At 41.4% G+C, this 22,914-nt stretch overlaps 1 long non-coding RNA gene across 1 annotated transcript; it reads left to right on the plus strand.

Annotated features, from left to right (window-relative positions):
- The first annotated feature begins 1,361 nt into the window (after window positions 1-1,361).
- Window positions 1,362-7,423, plus strand: LOC308398355. The gene is made up of 3 exons (XR_013971939.1): window positions 1,362-1,491; window positions 5,908-6,023; window positions 6,882-7,423. It is a non-coding gene; the product is annotated as an uncharacterized lncRNA (long non-coding RNA).
- Window positions 7,424-22,914: the final 15,491 nt, after the last annotated feature.

A 22,914-nucleotide genomic window follows, 5' to 3' on the forward strand; every position in this document is an offset into this window, starting at 1 on the left:
GCTTTTCAAGTAATTGGCTCCTAGGGGACAACACTTTCTAACAGTTATAGAATAATTACAGCCCTATGAAATGTTAAACTGCCCTGACTGTCTTTTCGCAGGGGCTTAATTGCGTGCAACAAGTTAGGCAGGCTTTTCATTTTGTTCCATCACAGGAATGGACTGAACTCTCATGGAAACACACAGAAATTTTGTCGAGTTGTAAATAGCTTCTCATATGGTAATTTTGTAGGACACCAAAGCAGTTTGAAAGGCGTAGCTCTCATTGAAAGCGATGTTGGTAGCTTGCTTTTATATGTTATGGAAAGGCGAAAGCAAGGGCTCGTCTGTGTTTTTATGCTCTAATGGACTTTTGCATATATTCATTAGAACAGAGTCTTTAAAGGAGGAAAGGCAGCATCAAAAATACCTAAAATGAATGGGCTTTGCAATCCGTGGATGTATAGCTGAGTAAGGTGTGATTATATCTGTCCATCAATAATATTTTATCTAGCACACATATGTAGAACACTTGCTCTTCCACATCATAACCTTAAACAGAGTTCAAGTTTATTTAAAAAAATGTTTAATAAACAAATAATAGTGTATTATCAGTTCTGTTTTATTTATTTGCATGTGAACTTTAAAAATGTGACATGAATGCAAATTAAAATTTTGTATTTTCAATTTTACTCTCATACTTTGGCTAAATACTATATATGTGGTGTCATACTGTTTGTTCAGAATGAAGGAAGAAGGTTAAATACGTTTTCCTGGAATTACCATGATGGTTATTCAGCCCAGCAGACAAATGCTGTGCTTCTGTCAAACCCCGAGGGTACAATAGGTCAGCCTGTAGGTGCCCATAGGTGATATTTTCACACTTGCATAAAGTGGAGATTATTCAGATAAGCTGTTGGGTCGTAGAAACAATGAATATGAATCGACCCATATATTTTCATGCAATATATTGTATGATCACCCATTCTTTGCATTCCATATGAATATACTAGCATACTTTAAAGCTTGTATTGTGGCTGTACAGTTTATGTATATTTTAGCATTGCTTGGACAGCAATCCATAAAACTTGTATTTACCAAAAATATTTTTTCTTACTGCACATATGCACAGTCATGCAGTTGCTGAGCATGTTGTCACCATCAATGATAGTTTACTTTTTTATATACTGGCTGTCACTCAAAATGCCAATTATTTGTTGTTTTGTGTGTGCTTGGTTTTTCCTACTGTATGCTGAAATAGTGTTTTTTATTGGTTTTGATCCAGTGGGTTTTCTGGCTAAATGCACCATTGATTTAAGAGGAGTTGATGGGGGTTGTGGTTTGCATGCCTCACATTCCTCCCTAAAACACATTACTGCTTCAGGCCCTGCTGCCGAGGTGATACAGGTTTTGCTAGATACAAATAAAAGTATTTAGATAAAGTGGGACCTTCCTGTGTGCTCTTCATCTCATCGTATCTTCCTGCTTTTTAGGGTGCCCTGATATGCTGAGGTAAGTGTTGGATTAGGTTTCGCTTACAGGTATCTGTCGGCTCTCACCCTCTAATAGCACAATGTGACTAACACCGTTCCCCTTTCCTTTCCCCAGCTGGATTGCCAAGGTAATATGTTATATTCAAGTGAACTGCACTAGGCTCGGTTTGGCAGTGCTGGCATGCATTGTGCCCAGTGGGCCCTTTGTAAATAAAATGTTATTACACGCCTGGATATTTCATGCCCTGCGTGAACATAGGGCTCAGTGGTGCCATACTTCCAAGAGATCACACGCAGATGTTAATCAGAGATTAACACACACTCAGCACAGGACTCAATCAGACTCTCAATTGCCATGCTTCCTAAAACACTGATTAAGAGAGGAGCCTACCATGCAGAGCTCTTCTGTAGGTTTTTATGCAAAGATCTTAGCTGCTTATAATTATTTTTCTAATTAGTGGGTAGGAGTATGATGCAGTGAGTAATGCGCTGTATTGATGCAGCTGGAATGTTCTGGGGCAAATTTTGTGTGTTTAATTTTATCCACTTGTTTAATTATAGAGGCATGTGAAAGGAAGCTTTCACTATTCTGTTAGCCATTTTCAAAGAAATACATCATCAGATTAAAACCCTTATCTGTACAAGTCTGGTGGTTATAGTTCCTCATTACTTGACTTGATAGTCAATGTCTCCAGAAAAGGAGGAATGCAGACAGTATTACAAGTTTTTGTTCTTTCACCAAGTAGTCATGGCAAGACAGGACATCCAGATGTGGGCTGCAAAGCCCTCCAGATCGCTCTTGGTTTGGGGAAGTTTGCCGTGACTGATTTAATCTAGCTGAACCTAGCCAATAGATAAACAACAAAATATTTTACTTTTGATAACATTTAAGTTCAGGTGTCCTTTGGGGAATTAGGTATAGTGCATGTAGTGTTTAGAGTTCAATCTCAATGTGTGCTTGTAAGCCAGTGTATATTTGGAGATCCCATGGTAGCAGTGATGAATTTGGGAGATAGTGCTTACAGCCTGTGCCTGCTAGACTGAGCCCTATGATCCAGAGGGGAAGAAACACAGCCCATGGCTAAACAAATCCTCCTTTGTTTTGGGGTGTGCTGAGTGATCTCCATTGAGAGGAGGGGATGGGTAAACAGTGCTAGCTCTATAGAGCTACACATTGTAAACACACAGCGCTCATTAACTATAATGAGATGTTATGAGGAACCCTTGAGCTCATTGTGTGGCTTCTACAGAAGAACCTGCCTGCTATTGTTGTTGTTTTTGTTTATGCAAAGCAAATCATGGCTTTAGGTAGAAGAATAAAAAAACACTGCACATTCCTCACACAGTTTTCACCCACTAATCATCAACGGCAAGGGAGATGGTTTAGAAACATTTTTTTCTTACCTTCCATGCCCCATGTTTGCCCTACCTTTCAAGTGATGTTTTCTGCTTTTGTGCCGGTCTGGATGTTTAAATCAAGTGTTAGCAAATGTTTCCTTGGCCTTCCAAGAGGTGGTACTCACACTTACTTGGTGTGGTCTTATATAGCTCTGTAACTAACAGCATCTTCTCCTTTCTATAAAGCTTGTGTTTTAATTAAATTGGCACTAGACCCACACTAGGTTAGTATGACCTTTCTCTTGGTTTCACCCACATTGCCATTCCAGACCTGCCCACTTATCTACTCCCTTAAAAACTGAAGACCTAGTTTGCTATGTGGATGTGTGCTTACAGTGCTACCAAATTGTCTTCATGTGTCATTAAAGCAACCAACCTCCGTGCAGCACTGCTCGAGCCTACTTACTTTCGAGCCTAATTACAAATGTGCCAGTGGTTGCTGGCAAAAGTAGCGGGGAGGGTTGGAGTCTAACATGCATGGCTAGCATAGTCTCTTTGACGACAATGAGTGGCTTCACCTTGGCTGTTAATTGCCCCCCACCCGGGTCCCTGGTTCCCAGTTGCTGGTTCTTCTCTTTCCTTTTCTTCCCCTTTCGTTTCCCCGCTGATTGGGAGCGATCTGAATCGGCTGACAGTTGGCTGAGATTTCTCAGCCACATGCAGCCTGACACCCCTAATTAGATGCTCCTATATGGCGGTTTACATTAGACAAACATTTGTGCAGGCCACGGGAGATGCCAGCTTTTGTTTGGAGAGCTCCTTGCACACACGCGCACATCCATACACACACATGCACACACATATATATGTACACACACAGACACACACACACAGAAATCTTGCTAGAGAAACGAGCAAGCTTGCTCATTTGTGCTTGTTTCCAGAATTCGTGTGTGTTGTGTGTTTGTCTGAACCGTAGCATGGATTTTGATAACTATGCAGATAATGAATTTTAAATCCTATCTCAGAGATGGCACATTGGTGAGAAACCCTTAAAGTTAATTTGCTTCCTGAAAATCATTAACATATTCTTAGTTATTGGCATAAAGGCTGCTCAGAATCTTCTCTGGTTGTTTTTATTTTGTGACTACAGCTTGCCAGCAACGGCGTATGGATTCACAGCTACTGTCTGCCCTTTTCTTTTGCCGTAGAGATGTTCACTTGATAAGCATCCTGCAACTATATGCTTAATGCAAGTGCCGACATATTTCCATCAGGCCTGCCTTTTAATTTGCCGAATAAAAGGCACCCCTTCACACCCCTTCCAGTTATCAGCTCCACAATCGCTGGCCCATTCAAAGCCAACAAACCAGGTTTCAAATGGCCTGTTCTGTCTGTGACAAGATGTAGCTCATTTCCCTCACAGACCCACAGCAAGGTCACCAGTCTTTCAGATTCATTCTGTGGGAGGAAGAAAGAGAGGAGGGAAAGGGGAGGGAGCAGCAGAACAAGGCCTTGTCCTCTGCCTGGAGGTCATTCCAAAAGCCACTCATCATATTCAGCTGGATAAGGGAATTGGATAGATAAGTGTGTGTGTGTCTATGAGTGAGTGAGTGTGCGTGTGTGTCTGTCACACTAACACATATATTGGATAATATATATGTATATATCTGTGGATGTGTGTTTGTTTTTGTTCTGTGAGGCTACTTTAAGCCACAGATACTATGTGAATGTCTATAGGTACTGAAATGTGCAGGTGTGTGTGTCTGTGTGTATTGTAAATCTGATGGAGAGGTACTACATCATTACCATATCCTCACCGTTGGCTATTCTAGGGGATTTTCTGTAATAAGAGGGCCTTTGTACTTTTGCCTGTCCTCTTGTGTGACTGCTGGGCTTGTCAGCCTGATAGTTTAATCAGCCAACCTGTCATAACCAGTGCTGGAGTGGGACTTTGCCCTGTAAATGCAGATTTATATCTAAGTTACATCATTGAATTACATTTTCTGTCTAAATAGCACAGAAGCTGGTTGAGGGATGTAATAATGCTAATCTACATACAGCCCTGGGTGGATAATCACATCTAATAAGTGGGACTCACGCCCCTATTAGCAGGGAAACGATGGGGGGAGGACGGAGAACAATTCAAGGAGTCAGCTGTGCTTGCTAATTATCGCTTTGCAGTCCTGATGTGTGTTTTCTGAGTACTGTTGTGACATGTGAATGCGTGGATTTAAATTCCACTGCATTTGCAAGCAGGTCTTCTTGCCATGCAGATGTTTGTACATCCACCAGGCTGTTTTTGATCACTGACTGTGTTTACAGAAAGTTACCAGAGGTTACAGGCATTTCATGTGAAAGATGCACTTTTATCCTACTTATATTGGGTTTCCTTAAATAGGCCTACACATAATACATGTTTCTGTCCAACACTGTCCTTCGTAGTTTTGTACAAGTCACTCTGCAAAGTGCATGCTGCTCCATAAATGCATGGTGAAACCACATTAGCTTCTTGTGTGTAAAGCCTTGTTCACAATCTCATTTTTCTTTCGCTTTTGCTCAGTATGACAGGAAGGCACGAAAGAAAAGAGAGGGAAAGTCTTTTAGTTTGAGGCTTCTGGGTTTGGGTCCAAATCCACTGTGGTTTGGCTAAATTATAAGCGTACATGCTTAATAACTAGTCTAACGAGGGCCTGCCAGAGGCTGCATCCCCAAAATAAGCCCTGACACATAAAAAATGCCATCTGCTTTGAATGATGGCGGGGCCTGGTCACAGCATCTTCTCCTTGTGTGGGTGGAGGCCCTGAGGTGACAAACTCAACACTTCTCTTCCTTAATCTGCCTGTTCCTCTGACCCCCGGCACTACCCTGTGCCGTGGCCCTCTGGGCACTATTATCCAAAACTAAGGTCTTGTGTCAGGCTGGACCCTGTAGCCATGTGTTCTCTCACCTCACATCAAAGAGTGATTAGTGACAAATAATAAGATAAGATTTGTTGAAGATAGAGCAAGTCATCACACATTTTTGTTTAGATTTTAGGAGTGAAAAAGCAGAAGTCTTTTTTCAGAGGTAACCACGCTCCTCTCTGCTCCCCTAGGTGGAGCTGCTGTGAGTAGACAAAGATGTTCATCTCTCTGATGCACACCCTCCTGCGCCTCTTTAGATAGCAGGTTGATCGTTACAGCTCAGACGGTAATCAAAACATTGTTCCAGGTAATACCTTTTTCTTTTTACACAAGTCACAAACGTTCTGCAGGAATGACTTGCATAGCAATGCACTTTTTTGCACTTATAAGGAGATCATATGTAACCTTTGCTGTGAAGTTACTCTGCTTTATCTCGTTGACATTTAATTTGCACACCAGAGCCCGTTCACATCATTGTACATTAATAAAAGTATGATATGAAATGAATGAGGCATTAGGCATTTATAATTTTCCACCTTACTTATTAAAAGTAGATCACATGCAAACGTTGACTATTAATTGCTGAACAAGTATTTCAAACAGACCTCTTTATAACTGCTGCATTTGATTCCTCATAAATAACTGATTGCTGTGTTAAATGAAGATATTTCCGCCTATACCAAAAACCATTCCCTCACATATTACCCCTCTTGTGTGGGGAAAGAGAAAAAGAGCAGGAACTGAAAACAACAGGTTATGACACTTAACACAGCCCTGTGCAGAGCCTTATTTTAAAATGACATGTTTGGGTGAAATTCACAAAGACATTATCATCATCTCCCTTAACTGTGCAATCTTGGGACTCTTGTGTGTACTGCTGGCTGTTGTTAGCCAAGCGGTTAAATGAACGTTGTTTTACCCTGATTGAACTGTCTGCACAGCACGGAGCAGTAAGGCCGTTCAGCCAGCCTATTTAGAGGAGAGGCTGAACCTGTCTCGCTGTCGCTGCACGCCAAAGTATTACCTTCCTAACTGGAGACTCCTGTTTCACCAGAGAGCTATCACATTTCATAACATGAAAAAATAACACTTTAGCAGGGGGGTCAGGTGGGGAAATGGCACCTCTAAATGAGGGTTAAGGCCATATCATTGTCTTCTCTGGCAGAGCCACCCCCGCCTCCAATAATTCTGCTGACCTTCGGTGCCATGCGGCTGGTTCGACATGGAAGGGTGAGCTGCCGGGGAGACGATCCTTTTCACGCAGCCCGTTCCCCTCAAAATGGCTTTTTCTTCTCCCAGACAATCATCTGATACGGAGGCTGAATGAAATCACAGATTACATAAGAAAGGTCCTCTCTCTGCCGCCGATAAGGGCTGCACCTGAAGTGACTGCTCTCAACGCTTTCCTCTCATCTTCTTCGTCCTCATCTTCCTTCCTCTCTATACTTATCTGCTCTTTTTTGCTCTGCACCTTTCTGTGCTCTGCACTTTTGCTTTTAAACTCAAGTTCCTGATTTCTAATATGTCAATTGTCGTATGCAGAGAAGATTAATATGTAAATGTCTGTTCGCTTTTTAATTATACGAGATTAACTGCATTGTGGTATAATGCTTGAGTGAGCTGGTGAAATCAACGTAGTCTATTGCCATTTCTCAGTAATGTAAAGTAGCGTAATGTTTATTTTTTCTCATACCTTCTAACCTAATGTTTCCACTTTTATACCTTCTTCCTGTAATAAAAGGACATCACCAGAAAAAATATTTCCCCTTTGCGGCACATGTGGAATTGAACTAAGTATTAAATAAAGAATGATATCCATTATACATTTGAGGATGAAAAATAATACTTTATTTCCCTTGTGTACATACACTATATATGAGAAGAGAGAACAGTTCTATTGATCTTGGGTTTCATTAGGTGAAAATGCCTCCCTCGGTGTACAAGTGCAACTTTTCAAGCGCACTGGAATCTGGATAAACCTATAAGAGGGACACTCTGAAAATATATCCCCACCACCTGAGATTTTCTTCAAATTAGGCCCAAGGAATGTAAATGAAGTGGCATCTGTGATGAAGGGATTGCAATAGATTCACAGGCATCGGCAGCAATGGGGGCTGCTAGACAGAGCTTAATCAAACACATGCACACACAGGCTTTCTCTCTCTCTCTCACACACACACGCACACACACACACAAACACACTCGTGCTCATGTGCACAGACGTTTAATAGTGTGAAAAGTGTGGGGACAGATGGTTAGTGCCAAATTGAGGCTCATTTCAATCTGTTTTGACTCAGTGCAACAGACAGAGAGCAGAGCGCCACACTGTGGACTGGAGGGATATTGGAGTGTGTTGAATTTGGCGATCTTTTTTTAAAAGCGTTCATCAAATTGCCTTATCAATATGTAACAGCTCTTTGTCTTACAGAGGCAATCATGAAGCTGCAGTTTAACCCTTAACACACGCGCACGCGCATTGTTATCCAGATTTGTCTCTCATTCCCAGCACTTCTCTCCATCTCGCTCTTTTTTTATTCTTACGGTTGACGCAGATATGGGGCTGGAGGGTTGAGACTAGGTTTAAATCAGCAATCAGTAATTAAACTTGAACATGGACCTGATGGTTTTCCTTCATGTCCTGGGGATCTACTCAGTAAAATTAAATATTTTAGCGCTGGGGGGTAGTGGGGGTGGATGTGTCACTAAATCCATCAGGAATGGAAATGGGCTTAGAGCTGTTGCATAGATTATCCAAATGCAGTTTTGTCACTAGTTTTTTAATATTGTCTTGCTTTAAATTAATGTTAATAATAATCTTTAAAACGAAAATGAAAATATTACAATAGATTAGCATAGATTAAAACACACCAGTGCAATGGGTATATGACTGAGAGCTATGCGATCACAGAACCATAAGTGGGAAGTATGGATAAGAAAAATATTTGTGATACTACTGCAAGCAAAGGAACATTTTTACAATGTTGTTTGGGGGGTGGTAGCACTAGTTGTTGCAGTTTTCCTTGTTGTGATTAATCGGATATATTTACATCACAATCTTGAAAGACTTATTCATGCACAGAGTTTCTGGTATCAAGTGTTTGTGAGATAAGAGGAGGAAGCCAGGTCTTGTCAATGGCTGTACTTATCTTGAGAAGAAGTGAGAGGCAGATTGCATTTCAATCCACATGTATTATCTTAGACGCTTTGAGGTATTTTGTATAAGAGCAACTTAGCTACTTAAGAATGCTTTCAGTGTTCATCTGGGGATGCACTTCAGAAAGTTTTCTGAAAACAAACATCTGCATGGATTAAAAAATTAAAAGATTTCTTGGGAGAAGTGACCTGAATATATAATCTACAGACAATACTCCCCAACAATTTCATTTATTTACTGGCAACACAAGAGTCTGATTGGCTCCTATAAATACAAATTGTAAACTATTTTACAAAGCAATGGCAGTTCTTCCATATAGCTTAAGGTTTCACTTTTCTTTACTCTTTGTGTAAAAATGTTTAAATCAGGCGTTGTTATCTTAAGCAGCTCTTCCTGATTACAGAATGAGTTTGTGAAACTCTTTCCAACTTATTTAGTCTGATTTGTTTATCTCTGAGTAAAGGGGTAATTTTTCAGATAAGTATTCCCCTGTTGAAATCCTCTTTAATTCATTGGTTAAAAAGCACAAAGGAATGCAGAGGGCTCTAATGCCGGGACAAACCCGGGCGACGGCAGAGTGCACATCCAAGACAATCCTAGTGCTACCTGTGCCATGAAGATTAGACCATTGTGTGGGGGGAATGTTATCGTCTGCGTGCCAAGCTCCAACTGCACTGTAAAAGTCGCCAGTAAGGTGCTTAAGATATGCAGTTTTGTCCCTGGATTTATTGATACTGTTGCAAGAAAAAAGGTGACCTGGTATCTTGGATATAGTCTTCAGTAGAGTCCCGTTGTGGCTTTTATGCTCACATATATATTTTTACTCCTCCTCAGCAATGTTTAGGGACACTATCATATTCAGCAAAGGCCTGACACTGTTCACTGGTAAAATTTTATCTGTATTCTACAGAGATCAAGAGCCTCAGCTCGGTGCTTTGCAAGTTGACTACTGCTGCCAGGGGAAGTGCAGGGCTCAGGGAACCATGAACATCCCTTAGCCCCCCCACCCATTTAGTCCCTGAAACTACTAAACCTCATCTGACTGCCACCAGCACTACTTCCTCGACTGAGTCATACCACAGTAAAGCTGTGTGAACTAACAAAAAAAACAAAACAAAATCGAGTTAAAAGACTTTGAGCTTACTATGTAAAAACACAGCAACCTAAAAGTAATGACTTGCGGGACTATGAAAAAGTATTACGATCATATAACAATAGTCATATATTACAAACAAACCTTATTAAAAAGACAAATAACCATGCAATGAACATAAAGGCTTGGAGCCATCTGTAGACCACTGAGTGGACTCTAAACGCCACAGTCCCTGAGGCTGCTGGGACTGGTGAGAGCAATAAACAAATGAAGAGAATAGGAGTGGAGTGGCAGAACGCTGTGTATCAGAGCTCTGCTGTGTCGGCACTCTGATTTCGTTTGTGCTATTACATAATTAAATTTGGACTTGGATCATGCTTTTTAAGAGATTATGTGAGCATATGTTGCTTGAACATGTGCCAGCCTGTGAAATGGGCTTCCTTTCATGAGTACGGTATTAGGTTTAGAGAGTTTATTGAAAATCAGAATTAGTTTGCTGCCAGCAGTTAATGAATTGATGTTATGAGCTCGGTCCAAGTGATGCTATTGCGCTATAACTTAGACTTGACATCAAAATAAAGGAGAGAGAAGCCTTCTAAACAAATATTGTAAATTAAGCTTATTTTACTTTGTTCTTGTAAAGACGTTTATATACTTCAAATACAGTGTGCTACGGAAAGTGCGCTACTGGGTCTGTGCATTTATTTATCATTTGATGTTAAGTGTGTGTGTGTGTGTGTTATGGTTTTTCTTTATTTTTACTACTTTCTGCATAGTAGGTACGTACTGAACACATCAAATATATGAAGCAAGTTATATGGAAAGAAAAGAAAGAGCAAAGAAAAAATTGATAAATAACTCTAAATATATTTTATATTTCAGATTCCCAGCCTTTGCTTTGTTGACAGTGCTGCAAACCCTTGGCCTTCTCTCAGTGAGTTTCATGATGTTGTCATCTGAATTGGTTTCACTTCACAGGTGTGCCTTCTTAGGGTTCATTTATGGAATTTCTTGCCTTCTTAATGGGGTTGGGACCATCAGTTGTGTTGTGCAGAAGTCAGGTTGGTGCACAGCTGACAGCCCTATTTGACCACTGTTAGAATTCATGGTATGGCAAGAACCATCATTACTTTAAGAATCAAAGGTCAGTTACTTGTGAAAATTGCTAAAATTTTGAATGTGTCCCCAAGTGCAGTCACAAAAACCATCAAGCGCTATGACGAAACAGGCTTATATGAGGATCGCTCCGGGAAAGAAAGCCCAAGAGTCACCTCTGCTGCTGAGGATAAATTTATCCGAGTCACCAGCCTCAGAAATCGCAAGTTAACAGCACCTCAGATTAGAGCCCAGATAAATGCCACACAGAGTTTCAGTAGCAGACACATCTCTACATCATGTTCAGAGGAGGCAGCACGAATCAGGCCTTTATGGTCAAATAGCTGCTAAGAAACCAGTATTAAGGAAAAGCAACAAGCAGAAAAGATTTGTTTGGGTCAAGAAACACAAGGAATGGACATTAGACCAGTGGAAATCAGTGCTTTGGTCTGATGAGTCCAAATTTGAGATCTTTGGTTCCACCTGCCGTGTCTTTGTGCGGCGCAGAAAAGGTGAACGGATGGTCTCTACATGCATGGTTCCCACCGTGAAGCATGGAGGAGCAGGTGTGATGGTGTGGGGGTGCTTTGCTGGTGACACTGTTGGGGATTTATTCAAAATTGAAGGCACACTGAACCGGCATGGCTACCACAGCATCCTGCATCGTCATGGCGTCCCATCCAGTTTGCATTTAGTTGGACCATCATTTGTTTTTCAACAGGAAAATGATCCCAAACACACCTCCAGGCTGTGTAAGGGCTATCTGACCAAGAAGAAGAGTGAGTGGAGTGCAGATGGCGCAGTCACCTGACCTAAGCCCAATCGAGATGGTTTGGGATGAGAAGGACCGCAGAGTGAAGGCAAAAGGGCCAAAAAGTGCTCAGCATCTCTGGGAACTCCTACAAAACTGTTGGAAAACCATTTCAGGTGACAACCTCATAAAGCCAAGAGTATGCAAAGCAGTGATCAAAGCAAAGGGTGACTTTTTGAAGAATCCATTTCACACTTTTTTGTTTACTGCATAATTCCATACATGCTCATAGTTTTGATGCCTTTAGTGAGAATCTACAATGTAAATACCATCAAATGAGAAAGGTGTGTCCAAGACTTTGACTGGTAGTGTGTATATATATATGTGTGCGTTTATATGTATGTATGCAGATATATACCATGATATACCATGTAATACCAGAAATGTTATTTTATTGCTTTTGTTTAGAGTACTTTATATTATTTTTATTTTTTTAATGTTCAAATTCAAAGCTATTAATATCTGAATTATCAAATAACCAATTGTATATTATATATATACAAGGTTTTAAAGTGATTTATTTATGCTAATCTTACACACAAAATAGCTCAAACTGCACTCTCTTTTTGCATTTTTTTGTTTGTTCTCACCCACATCTCTAGTCCCATGCATCACTTCTGTCCGCACCGTTTTTTTTTCTTCTGTCTTCTCCTGCTTCCACTTCTTTCTCCAGCTCTCCCTGTTGTGCATTCATCAGGATGAGAATGGACAAGCCAGTTGGCTCTACTTAAAGAGACACACATATCAGCCTCCCACCCCCATCTGTCATTTTCCTTTCGATTGAAACATGGCCCCTGTCAGTGCACTGGCTGAATATATCATTCTCTCTCGCTTTATTCGTGTCTGGCTCTGCTGTCATTGCTACCATGCGGCTGCGCGGGTCCGTAAAGGTTTAAGCGGTTATTCCAGTCATTATTGGCTGTTAAATCTGGTGATGGTCGTAAAGGCCCTGCCTGTTCCCTTTGCCTCAGAGGTCAGCTGATGGCCTGCTTTATGAGCTTGCAGCACCGTGCATCGCTGCCGGGGCACCATTCACGTCCCCTTCCCTTCCATGTTATACCCCAGAGGAATGATGACTGGATAGTCAGGTCACAGACCATCATCTATTGGTTTCCTATCAGCTTGCTCACCTGACTGACCAAAAGAAACAAAACAACTCCAAAATACAATATTACATCTTATGACACAGGGGAGGTTTGTGACTTCAGATTACATTAAGTGACTAGACTTGCATGGCCCACAAAGTGAAAGCAACAATCATCATGGGGATGGCAAGAGCATGCATTTCAGCAAATTTATGAGACATTTCAAGAAATTGTCATTTTTTACAATCCTGTAAGTGTGAGAGTGAGTTACTTGCCCTCGTAAGTTGTGTCATTTTCCCATGCCGTTTGTTGGAGTGAAATTCCCCAGATCATCATTGAGTTTCAGAAAGTGAATGACATCAATTTTATTTGACTTGTTTAAAGGCCTTTGGCTCATAATAAGCATTGTTATATGAGAGTACTGCTTTAAACGGCTATGCCACATCAGTTATTACTCAAGGAGAGGAGAGGACAACTTCTGTCATTATCACTGGTTTTATTGAATACTCATTCATCACATTGACACATTATTCTCTATAAAAACTATGAACATTTTCAAATAGAATAGAAAGTAGCGAGAGTCAAAGGGAAAAAGGAACATCCAAGTCTATTTACTCATGTGAAACTCTTTTCTTTTAAAGGAAAGTCACATTTAATGGCACCTCAATGCACGAATATAGGAGATTGTTCTTTCTGTAGTGACTGTGTGCACTAATAATTCATTGGCCTGCCAATTATTATTTCTCTTACAATGGGAAACAGGAAGGAGAAGAAAAGGCCGGAGTGAGAGGAAGTACAGTCTGCTTGCCTCTTGCTCAAGGACTGCTGCACTGAAGCCAAAGACACTTGGATGTTTTCCTCTTTTTCACCCTGTTCTTTCTTGAAGGAGTTTTTTCTTTTTTTGGAGAGCTGCACACAGGCATGCTGTCTTTACTGTGAAGTGCAGCCCCTTTATTACCAGGCCTCTGGTGACCTCACCCTGCTGAATGAAGTCATTGACTGAACTGCAGGAAGACAAACCAGCGTTCCGGGGAATTAATCAGGTCCATCAGCAGCAGAGCTTCTGGGCGCTGGACGACCATCCTGGCTTGGCTAGCTCTGCTGCCCCTGGGAGCGATGCAGGGTAGTTACTGAGTTGACAGCTAGCTGATAGCCCTGCGTCCTTCATATTACGAGCACATCAAAGGCAGGCCTCCCGGATAACGCATCAGGGTTGAGAAGTGGAGAATGAGGCCTCTCACCACTGTCTGGATGAGTGCAGCATGACCTCATCTGTAACATACTCAGTCAGAGTTGGGATGATGGAATGGACAGAGAGGCCATTGGTAGGGAAGCAATTTGGTTGTTAAGCCACCTGAATCTTCGTTTTCTTAACATGCTGTTTCCCAGCGGTGAATAAAATACTGATAATGATAACCTTCCTCTCGCCAATGCTCTCTGCACTCACTTTTTCTCTGTTGCTGTAATTTTTGCGTACTCTGTTGTGTTCCAGACCATCTATGTAATTTACCTTATGTGTTGGCATGCCGCTCTGTCCAAAAATAAAGAGAAGACACTCTATAGACACCACCAATTAGAGAGACAATTGGACAGAGCCAAGCCGCTTGAGGGCTGCTGCACATTCACTAGACTGTCCTGTTTGCTTACTCTGTCTATTGGTGTGGTTTGTGTCGTTCCTTTGGAAATATACTAATACTCTTTGTGTCATGTTTATTATTTTTACCTCACCCTGTGCCTGTCTGTGGATATGTATAGACTTCGAGCTTGACATTGGGATTTCCTGTGTTTGAATGTAGGAAGGTCAGGAGCATAAGTAAGGTGTTGTTTCAGGCCACTTTATGAGGAGCGCAACAGTGAAAAGCTAGTGAGCTCCTTGTCATAGATGAAGAGCCATTAGCTCGCCAGCCTGGGCTTTGTTATGCTAACAGTTCAGCACTCTATGCAGAAAATGACCTCCTTTTACCCCTTTTGAACAAAATAGAGTTTATTATATCATTTTATTGCCGCCTTTCTTGTCTGCGAAAAGCAGTCATTTGGTGATGTTTGATGGTGCAAGTGTGTTTGTGTGCGACTGAAGAGAGGCGGGGGTGTTTTGCGTCTGAATTCCTGAGCTGTGTGAAAAGGATCGCTTTCTTTGGGTCTGAATTTAATGAGATGATCAATGACCCTCAAGATTCACATTCACAACAGGGAGAGAAAAAGAATGAGGGAGCTGAAGACTCAATAGGTTTACTGCGATTGTATGTCAGCTGTGGTCCTCCTTTGAAAATGTGAATTGTTTTTGAAACATGAAATCCTTCTTTTTGATTGCCGAGGGTTGGATTTCCTTTGATGTAGCTGAGGCAGACAGAAGCAGGTCTAGGATTCTTTTTCAAGTTACTTTCTGTGTTAGACGAGACATTGGTCAATGATAAGTATGAGAGGCTGATTAGACAACAGGGGGTTTTATGCATGTTACTGGAGTGCATGGGTCACAGTAAAAGGGTCATTGCACCATCAACAAATGGACTCTGATGTCTTAGCATAGTGTGGTGCTGTTGGACAATTTGTTCTGACTGATTTCAGCTAATTGTACTCACCTTCCCCTCTCCTTCCCTTTGAACTGTAAAGGTAAGAAGGGAATCAGAGAGGTAGCCTGGAAACAGTACTGACAGATAGCACTGTGTTCTCACTTTGAATTATGGAGCACACAGTTAGATGTCAAAATGTATTGCTTTTGAAATCGCACAACTCTAATATTTACCAACACTACGTGTGCACTTGTTGTTTTCTGCATATTAATTAGCCTACATTCTATTTTAATTGTGATGTGTAATCTTATGCCAGTTCTTTACGCTAGTATCTCGACTTTTAAAAAAAGAAAAAAAAACATGCACTGCTCAAACGCCATCTGCTTGACTAAATCTGAACTCTTGTCACTTTGTGTTTACATATATTTTATATACACATTTGCAGCATGCGTGCACTTTTGATATTGATGTGGTCCACATGTCATGACAGCGGAAGGACACTATCCTCTGGTATGTTTTGTTGTGCCCTCTTCCTTAATTTGCCTATTGTGAGTGTGAAGGGGAGCCAGGGAGATGACATCATGCAGCAGGCAGTGTTTGAAGTGCCAGTCCTGAAGGAACCACTTATAGCAATTAGGATATCCTTGAACAAGCGTTTGCGAAACATTGGCTGGTTTTTGGCATTTGCCTCCCGTTCCTGCCTACTAACTAGCGAGGTTTGATCTCCCATAATTATCTACCCACCGGCTCCTCACTCCTGACAGCTCTCTCCCTGGAGAGGGCTGAATGCCGGGGCTACTCACTGATTGCATCAAAGTGTCAGAAATTGCAACATCAAAAATAATAACTGATATTCCGGCGGCAGGCTGTTCTTTGAATATTTCCTTTAAAACGCTCTCTAATTTGTGTCTCGCATGGTGCCAATGTGTGTGTGACTGTGAGAGCTTAAAGCAAATAAAAGCAGGGGAAGTGCATTCATTATTGAACCCCTATTTACATATGGCACACTATTCTGTCTGAACTGGCATGAAATAGATATGCGTTTATTCTAGTGCTGCTTTTACCCCATCCTGCACTTCTTTCAGGACTTGCTCAGCATCTGTCCCTTTTGCCTCCTTCCTACTGACTTTGAAATATTTTTGCAGTGCCCCACAACACATATCTGGCATCAACATCTTAGTTGTCACCTCAGCAGAACTAACAAAAAACTGACTAGGTGGTGCATTGCTAGGAATGTCCATCCCATATTTGATCCAGGCCAAAGGCAAAAAGCTGTGTGATAATGAATTGCCGCAAAACATTACTGCAGCTAGAATAAAAGTGGCTGCCAGAATTCATTTAAGTGTAAAAATGTGAAATTAAAGAATGGAAATACCCAAATTTTGTGATTTTCACTGCTTTTCATGTTTGGCCACAGGGTAAATATGGCAGGAAAAAAGAAATTTAGACACAATGAACGATAAACTGACTTTAGATGAAAGCTTGATGGAATTTTTATTTCACATAAAAAGTGCAGTTAAAGATATTCTCTAACCTTTTATTTTGTTCACATCTGAATGCTCGCAGTAGTATTACCAGGACTACGCCATCCTTAGATAATACTCTCAGAAATGTAAGTCATTGTGCAGACAAACACATAAATATTCGGTCAGGCAGTGTGTCCAGAGGGTCCACTTGCAGCAATGTTAGCGGGCTCTTTGAGGGTGACATCCATATTTCAACACCTAGCTTGACTTCCCCGACCTTGCCGAGTTACACATTAATAACACATTTATAATACATAATCTCTCGCTTGTTCTTACCGTGTACATCTTTGTGTTCGGTCCTGATGGCATTTGTTTTTAATTGTGGACATCAGACGAATAATTTTCAGTGTCTCACACTTTTTATTGTTTCACTAAAGACCATTTGCATCACCTGCCCAGCGTCTAAGGATAGGGCTTAGCCTTGTTAGCGGTGAGTTTTACTTCAGTGAATTGAAGGGGACAATTGTGTGTTAAAGCAATGAATTGAGATAGACAGTCAGCCAAGGTTTTTGCAAGGATGAAATTAAAATCAGCGCAGCAGCGAATGGGGCTGCTTTACCAGAATAAATTAATGCCTGAAGAGAGGGGAGAGGCAGGTTTGCTTTGCAATGACAAATGTTGATTTCCCCCGAGGTATTTAAAGTGATTTGACCCAGTCATTCTTTTAAATCACAGACAGGAGATGATAAATGTGCTACTAATGAGGCCTCTGCATTTTATCTCTCACTCTACCTCCTGCAGGATCACCCAGGCTCTTAGAGCTGCCTGCTATGCCTTCACAAGCTTTTAAAAAGCACCCTTAGCCTCTCTAAATCCCAACAATGCAAAGTACAGAAAAAACATCTACATGTATCTCTTACATGCTGTGAAAGATTGTCAGAAAATTAAAATCAAACACGCAATCACATTGTTCTGCAAATGCACCTTTTTTAAGAGCCCCGTTAATCTGAAAAAGAGTCACTGAAATTCAACCCTGTCAGCGTTTGTAGAAATTATGATAATCCTCCTACCACGGGCCGCTTTATTTTTTTTTCTTTCTCTCTGTCTTCCCTCCATCTAAAAGGTAAGCATTTGGCCTATATACAATGACAAAAACCAGAGCTCCAGGAGCTGTTAACAGCGTTGCTCTCATTATCTGCAGCATGGAGCATGTTGTGGAAGGAGACGAAGACTCTTTTCAGGTGCAGATGTAGCGCATCATTGATAGGGTGTGCTGCTTTCCTCCTTTACAGCTGGCCTCTGATCAATCAGTGCTGACAGGGCAGGGGCTTTGTGTGCCCCATAGCGGGACAAATGTCTGCCAGGGAGCGGGGCACACCTGAAAAGAGGAAGCGACACACACCACCCAGAGCCTCGCCTGCAGATTAGCCCCAGCCCGCTTTGATGGATTAGCATGTAGAAAAATTGCTTGATTATTGATATGAAAATGGTTTGGGGGTCTTAAAGGGAAGGATGAGGGTCCCGAATTGGTGTGTTTCTAAGGAATGTGTGTGCAGAGTAGTAGTGATTATCTACCTCACTTTCCCTTCGCCCACCTGCCCCCCTTCACCCTCACTCTCAGGGAAGACTGGTACAAAGGATAGATGAGGACATGGGGAGGAGGTAGAATGTGCCTGGGCTCTCTCCAGGAGAGACACAGTCAGCCGTCCTTCATGAAATATTGTTCATCATCATATTAACAGGGCTGAACGTGTGGAGATAAGGCCTGTCTAAAAAAGTAAGCAGAATGTCCCTGTGAGATATTTCAATCCTCATCCCCCCTACTTTACCTTTTTCATTCTTTCAGAGTGAATATGAAATGTAGCAGGACCATTTTCTCAGCCAACCCAAGAAAATGATGACATAATCACCTCCTCTTTAATTGCTTGATTTGTCAATCCCTCACAATCCTGTGGTGCTGTCACAAATGTCTCCTGTCTCCAGAATTCTTTTACTGTCAAACCTTACTGTCAGCAACATTGCAAGGCCTGGAATTTGCATAGTTCTCAATTATGGTTATTTTACAGTACACATTAGACACAACCCTTGCAAAAATGTAGCAAGTTATAGCATATAAATGCACATGTAAAAGGGCTCAGTGAACAGCATGTCTTTTATGGCGTAAACCTAATCAGCCCCAGAGAGTGGCAATAGGGTGACATGGAGAAAGCTGTTAAACTGGTGGCATCTCCTCTGTGCTCTCTCCTCTGGTGATTTCGCCCTCAGAAGGGTATTTTCAAAGGTATAATTCTAAGTGCTGTAGAAAATCTGCAGAGCTGAGGTTGTAAACTGAACAAAGATTCCCTTTCAGAGCTCCAGTTATTATTAGTAGGTCTTACTAAGGCACAAGGTGCAAACCCTATAAATATGATTGATGTAATTATGGTGAACTCAATCAATAAAGGAGGTAAGTAAAATTAACGCTTGTCATATAACCTTTTTTATTCAGTGCCACTGATGCAGATTAAACTACTCTAAATAAATTTAAAAAAGAGCTTTGTTTTTCTTATATTTGACACACTTTTCAAGTTTGCATCAGAAAGAAAAAAACAAGGTTTGTGACACTGATGAATGCCTCCTTTTTATTCACTTCCACTCAGTGTAGTCTGTGGGCATTCCACTTTTAAGGTGATTTAAATCAAAACAACTGACCAAATACTTTATTATTTTGAGTAGTGAAGTGAATTTGAGTTTAAATCTGGGTGTTAACACAATTGATTATTGTTCCAGAGCTATAAGATGTGGTTCATCTCTGAGCAAACAAAGATGAGGTATTTGTGAGAGCCATAGATTAACTTCTTGGTTACTGGCATTCTGATCACCGGAAATTTGGCCCTGTCTGTTAAATGTCATCCATGTCCGATGGACGGGATGTCGTTCTCCCACAGCTCTGCCCTATTACTGCATATGGAGCCCTCTCGGAGGAGCAGTCCCTGACTAATGGAAACAGTGTGTGCACAGTCTGAACTGTAGAACTCTGGTGACCAACACAAGTAACGCAAAAAGCGTGTGTTTTACAACCCCTCATGTAAAGGTGCAGTCGTAAACTGAGAATTTACGCCCTTCATTAGGAGTAATACAATGCACATAACTCTAACGTATAACAATTTGGGAGAGCTATAAAGTAACCATTTTATACCTTCTCAAATCTGTGACTTGGAGGTGACCCTGGTAGAAGGAGTGTTAGGGCAGGTAAATTTACAATGACAGCATATTCACTCTGATAGGCCGCTGCATTTTTAAGGGAATTAAAAGTGCCAAAATACAAAATGACTTAAATATTATGTTTATGGTCCCCATCAGAAATATTAGTCTCTAAAGCATAATTTACAACTTGTAACTCGAGTTTTTTTGTTCAAGGAGACTTTACATTGATTCAAGTCTTTACTTTTATAGCCAGTCAGGGAAGGCTAGAAACCTACATCAAGTTTCCTGGTTGTTTCTTATTCTAAAACCTCATCCAGTGTGTCCATTAACACACTATATAAAGTGTAAAGTAAGTCCAGGTAAAGGTATTCAAAATTAACAAACTTTTCATAGAACTCAATGGTATTGGGACATGATAGTAGGTGTCCAAGACCTTTTATTTTACTTTGACCTCATCTGTTAAAAAGTCACAATTAATCACAGCAACCATGTGTAGAACAGGTACTCAGTTTGCTGCTCTCTGTCTGAGACAAAGTACATTGCAGGAAGAGAGAGTTCAAGTTTGGTAAATTTGTTAATTTCATTGCATTTTAAAGAATGGATATGTTTGCTTGAGTGTGATAGTACAGTTGTGAAAAAACCCCACTCTGGCTGCAGTTCATTATTCTTCTGTGCAGCATGACACAGTCAGTCACCTGACTACCATCAGTGTCAAAGGGTGGCACACACTCAGCGGGGGTTCCTGAGTGGAGCCCATTGATGAGATGAAACAGGTTGACTTCTCCCTTGGTCTGAAGTGGAATGAAAAACAAATGTCATGGAGGGTGACAGAGAGCGTCTGTGTCTTATCAGCCTGGCCAATGTGAGTGATGGCTCTTATCTGCCCCCCCTGCTCTGCGGCTGTTTATTATCCTAAGGTGGCAGGGCGGTGCTGGGAAGAGAAGAGGACTGGGAGCCCCTTCGTGATCCATCACTCTGGAGGTCTCCTTACCCTCTTATCTGACCGCTACATGGATAACTGCAGCTCTTGTTTACAGACATCAGCCCATTTGAATGAGTAGCAGGCGCAGGAAACGATTCCTTTGCACTCTTTATCAGTCCAGGTGAGTTATAGGGTGGATGGAGTGTGCCGCATCATTTTCATTGCACATTCACATTCGCAATCAGACATGAGATGTGCACAAACACACAGATGCTTACACACACTCAAATCAGCCAATATGGACACAACAAACTGTGCTGGTATGCACATATAAACACACACAGACACATGCTTTCACATCTTAGTGAGGACATCAAATGAACACAATGCTTTCCCTAGCCCCTTACCTTGAAACCCTAACAATCAGAAATAAATTCCTAACCCGTACCCTAACCTAATTACAACCCTAATCCTAAAACCATATTTTGTGCCTCAAAACTTCCTTCAAATTCACGAGGACTGGCATTTGGTCCCCACAAGTGAATGTTGTTTCCCACAAGTATAGTGGCATGCCAATTTTTGGTCCTCACAAAGATGTGTAAACAAGTACACACACTCACACATCCATAAAAACACACACTATTCTTCTCTTGTGTGAAATAAATGGAGGTTGAAAGAAAAAAAAAAGATGCAATAGTTGGTGAATGCAAGTCAGCACTCCACACACAAGAGGATAAGCTTGTGTGTGGCCCAGTTTATCTCTTTTCATGAATTACATTCATTTCTGTTATCATGTTTTTTTCTTGGTTATCTTAGCCAGCATGTGTTGTCAGTGTATACAAGAGTGAGTGTTGATATGAAAAAAAAAAGGAAATTATCTACGTCTGTGGTGGTCAGTGGGCGCTCCATTGAGGTTATAGCATTACAGAGCGTCATATCCTGAATGGGAAGTGTTGTTCCTATATTTACTTGTGTTTTTGAAAGGAAAACCTCAATAAAGATGACTGTTTTTTCACTTGTTCCATTTCCTTTCACCATCTCTGTTGGGATATTCCTGGATCTCCCTGGCAGGGCAGAATGTGTAGGTTTCCATTTCAAACAAGGCTCTCATGTCCATCACATCACCAGGGGTCTCTCCTAAAATACATACCTTCTGTCAGAGCTTGGGGATAGAGGGTAGATGGAATGAAGTAATGGCAGGAGGGGGGGTATGGAGTGAGGAAAATGTGTTTAAGGCTACTGAGCATCCATTCCCTTGGGGTTCAGTGCCAGGCAGGATTTCTCCTCAGATCCAAGTCAACTCTCACTGAAGCTAAGTTTGTTTGAATATACGGAAGGGAAAGAGATGCCTGGAGGCCATCCCCGGTGAACTTACATACTAAATCCCAGTGAAATCTCTGCTGCTGCCACCCTTTCCAACTAAAAGTGACATGGTCTAACGCAGGCACCATTCTGGTTCTAGCTTACAGTCAACAAAAAAGAGCGCCATGAAAGATGCTAATTACAAACCACCAAAGACAGCCAGCCATCATGAGCTGGAATTGCCAAGGTGCCAGAGTTGGGAGTGGGTATGGCGAGGTGGTAAGTGAGGGAAAGGGAGAAGAGAATGTAAACATAAAATACTGTGCTCTCATTAAAGAGACGTGAAAAGGCCTTGAGCTCAGTGCAGCATGCAAAGCTGTGCCAGTGGAGATGCCATTGTAACAATGAACAGGGCTCTTTAGCCATGAGCCAAGTCATCTGCTAAGACTCGACTAAAAAAAGAAGGGGTAATAAGACAGATAACAGTGTAGTGGTTAAAGTAATGACTTCATAACAGTAAATGACTCCGTACCCTCTCTACACACAATGACTTCACATGTCACTGTATCTTCCC

The sequence above is a fragment of the Rhamphochromis sp. 'chilingali' genome (genome assembly GCF_963969265.1).
Source record: "Rhamphochromis sp. 'chilingali' genome assembly, chromosome: 6".
Lineage (NCBI taxonomy): Eukaryota > Metazoa > Chordata > Actinopteri > Cichliformes > Cichlidae > Rhamphochromis > Rhamphochromis sp. 'chilingali'.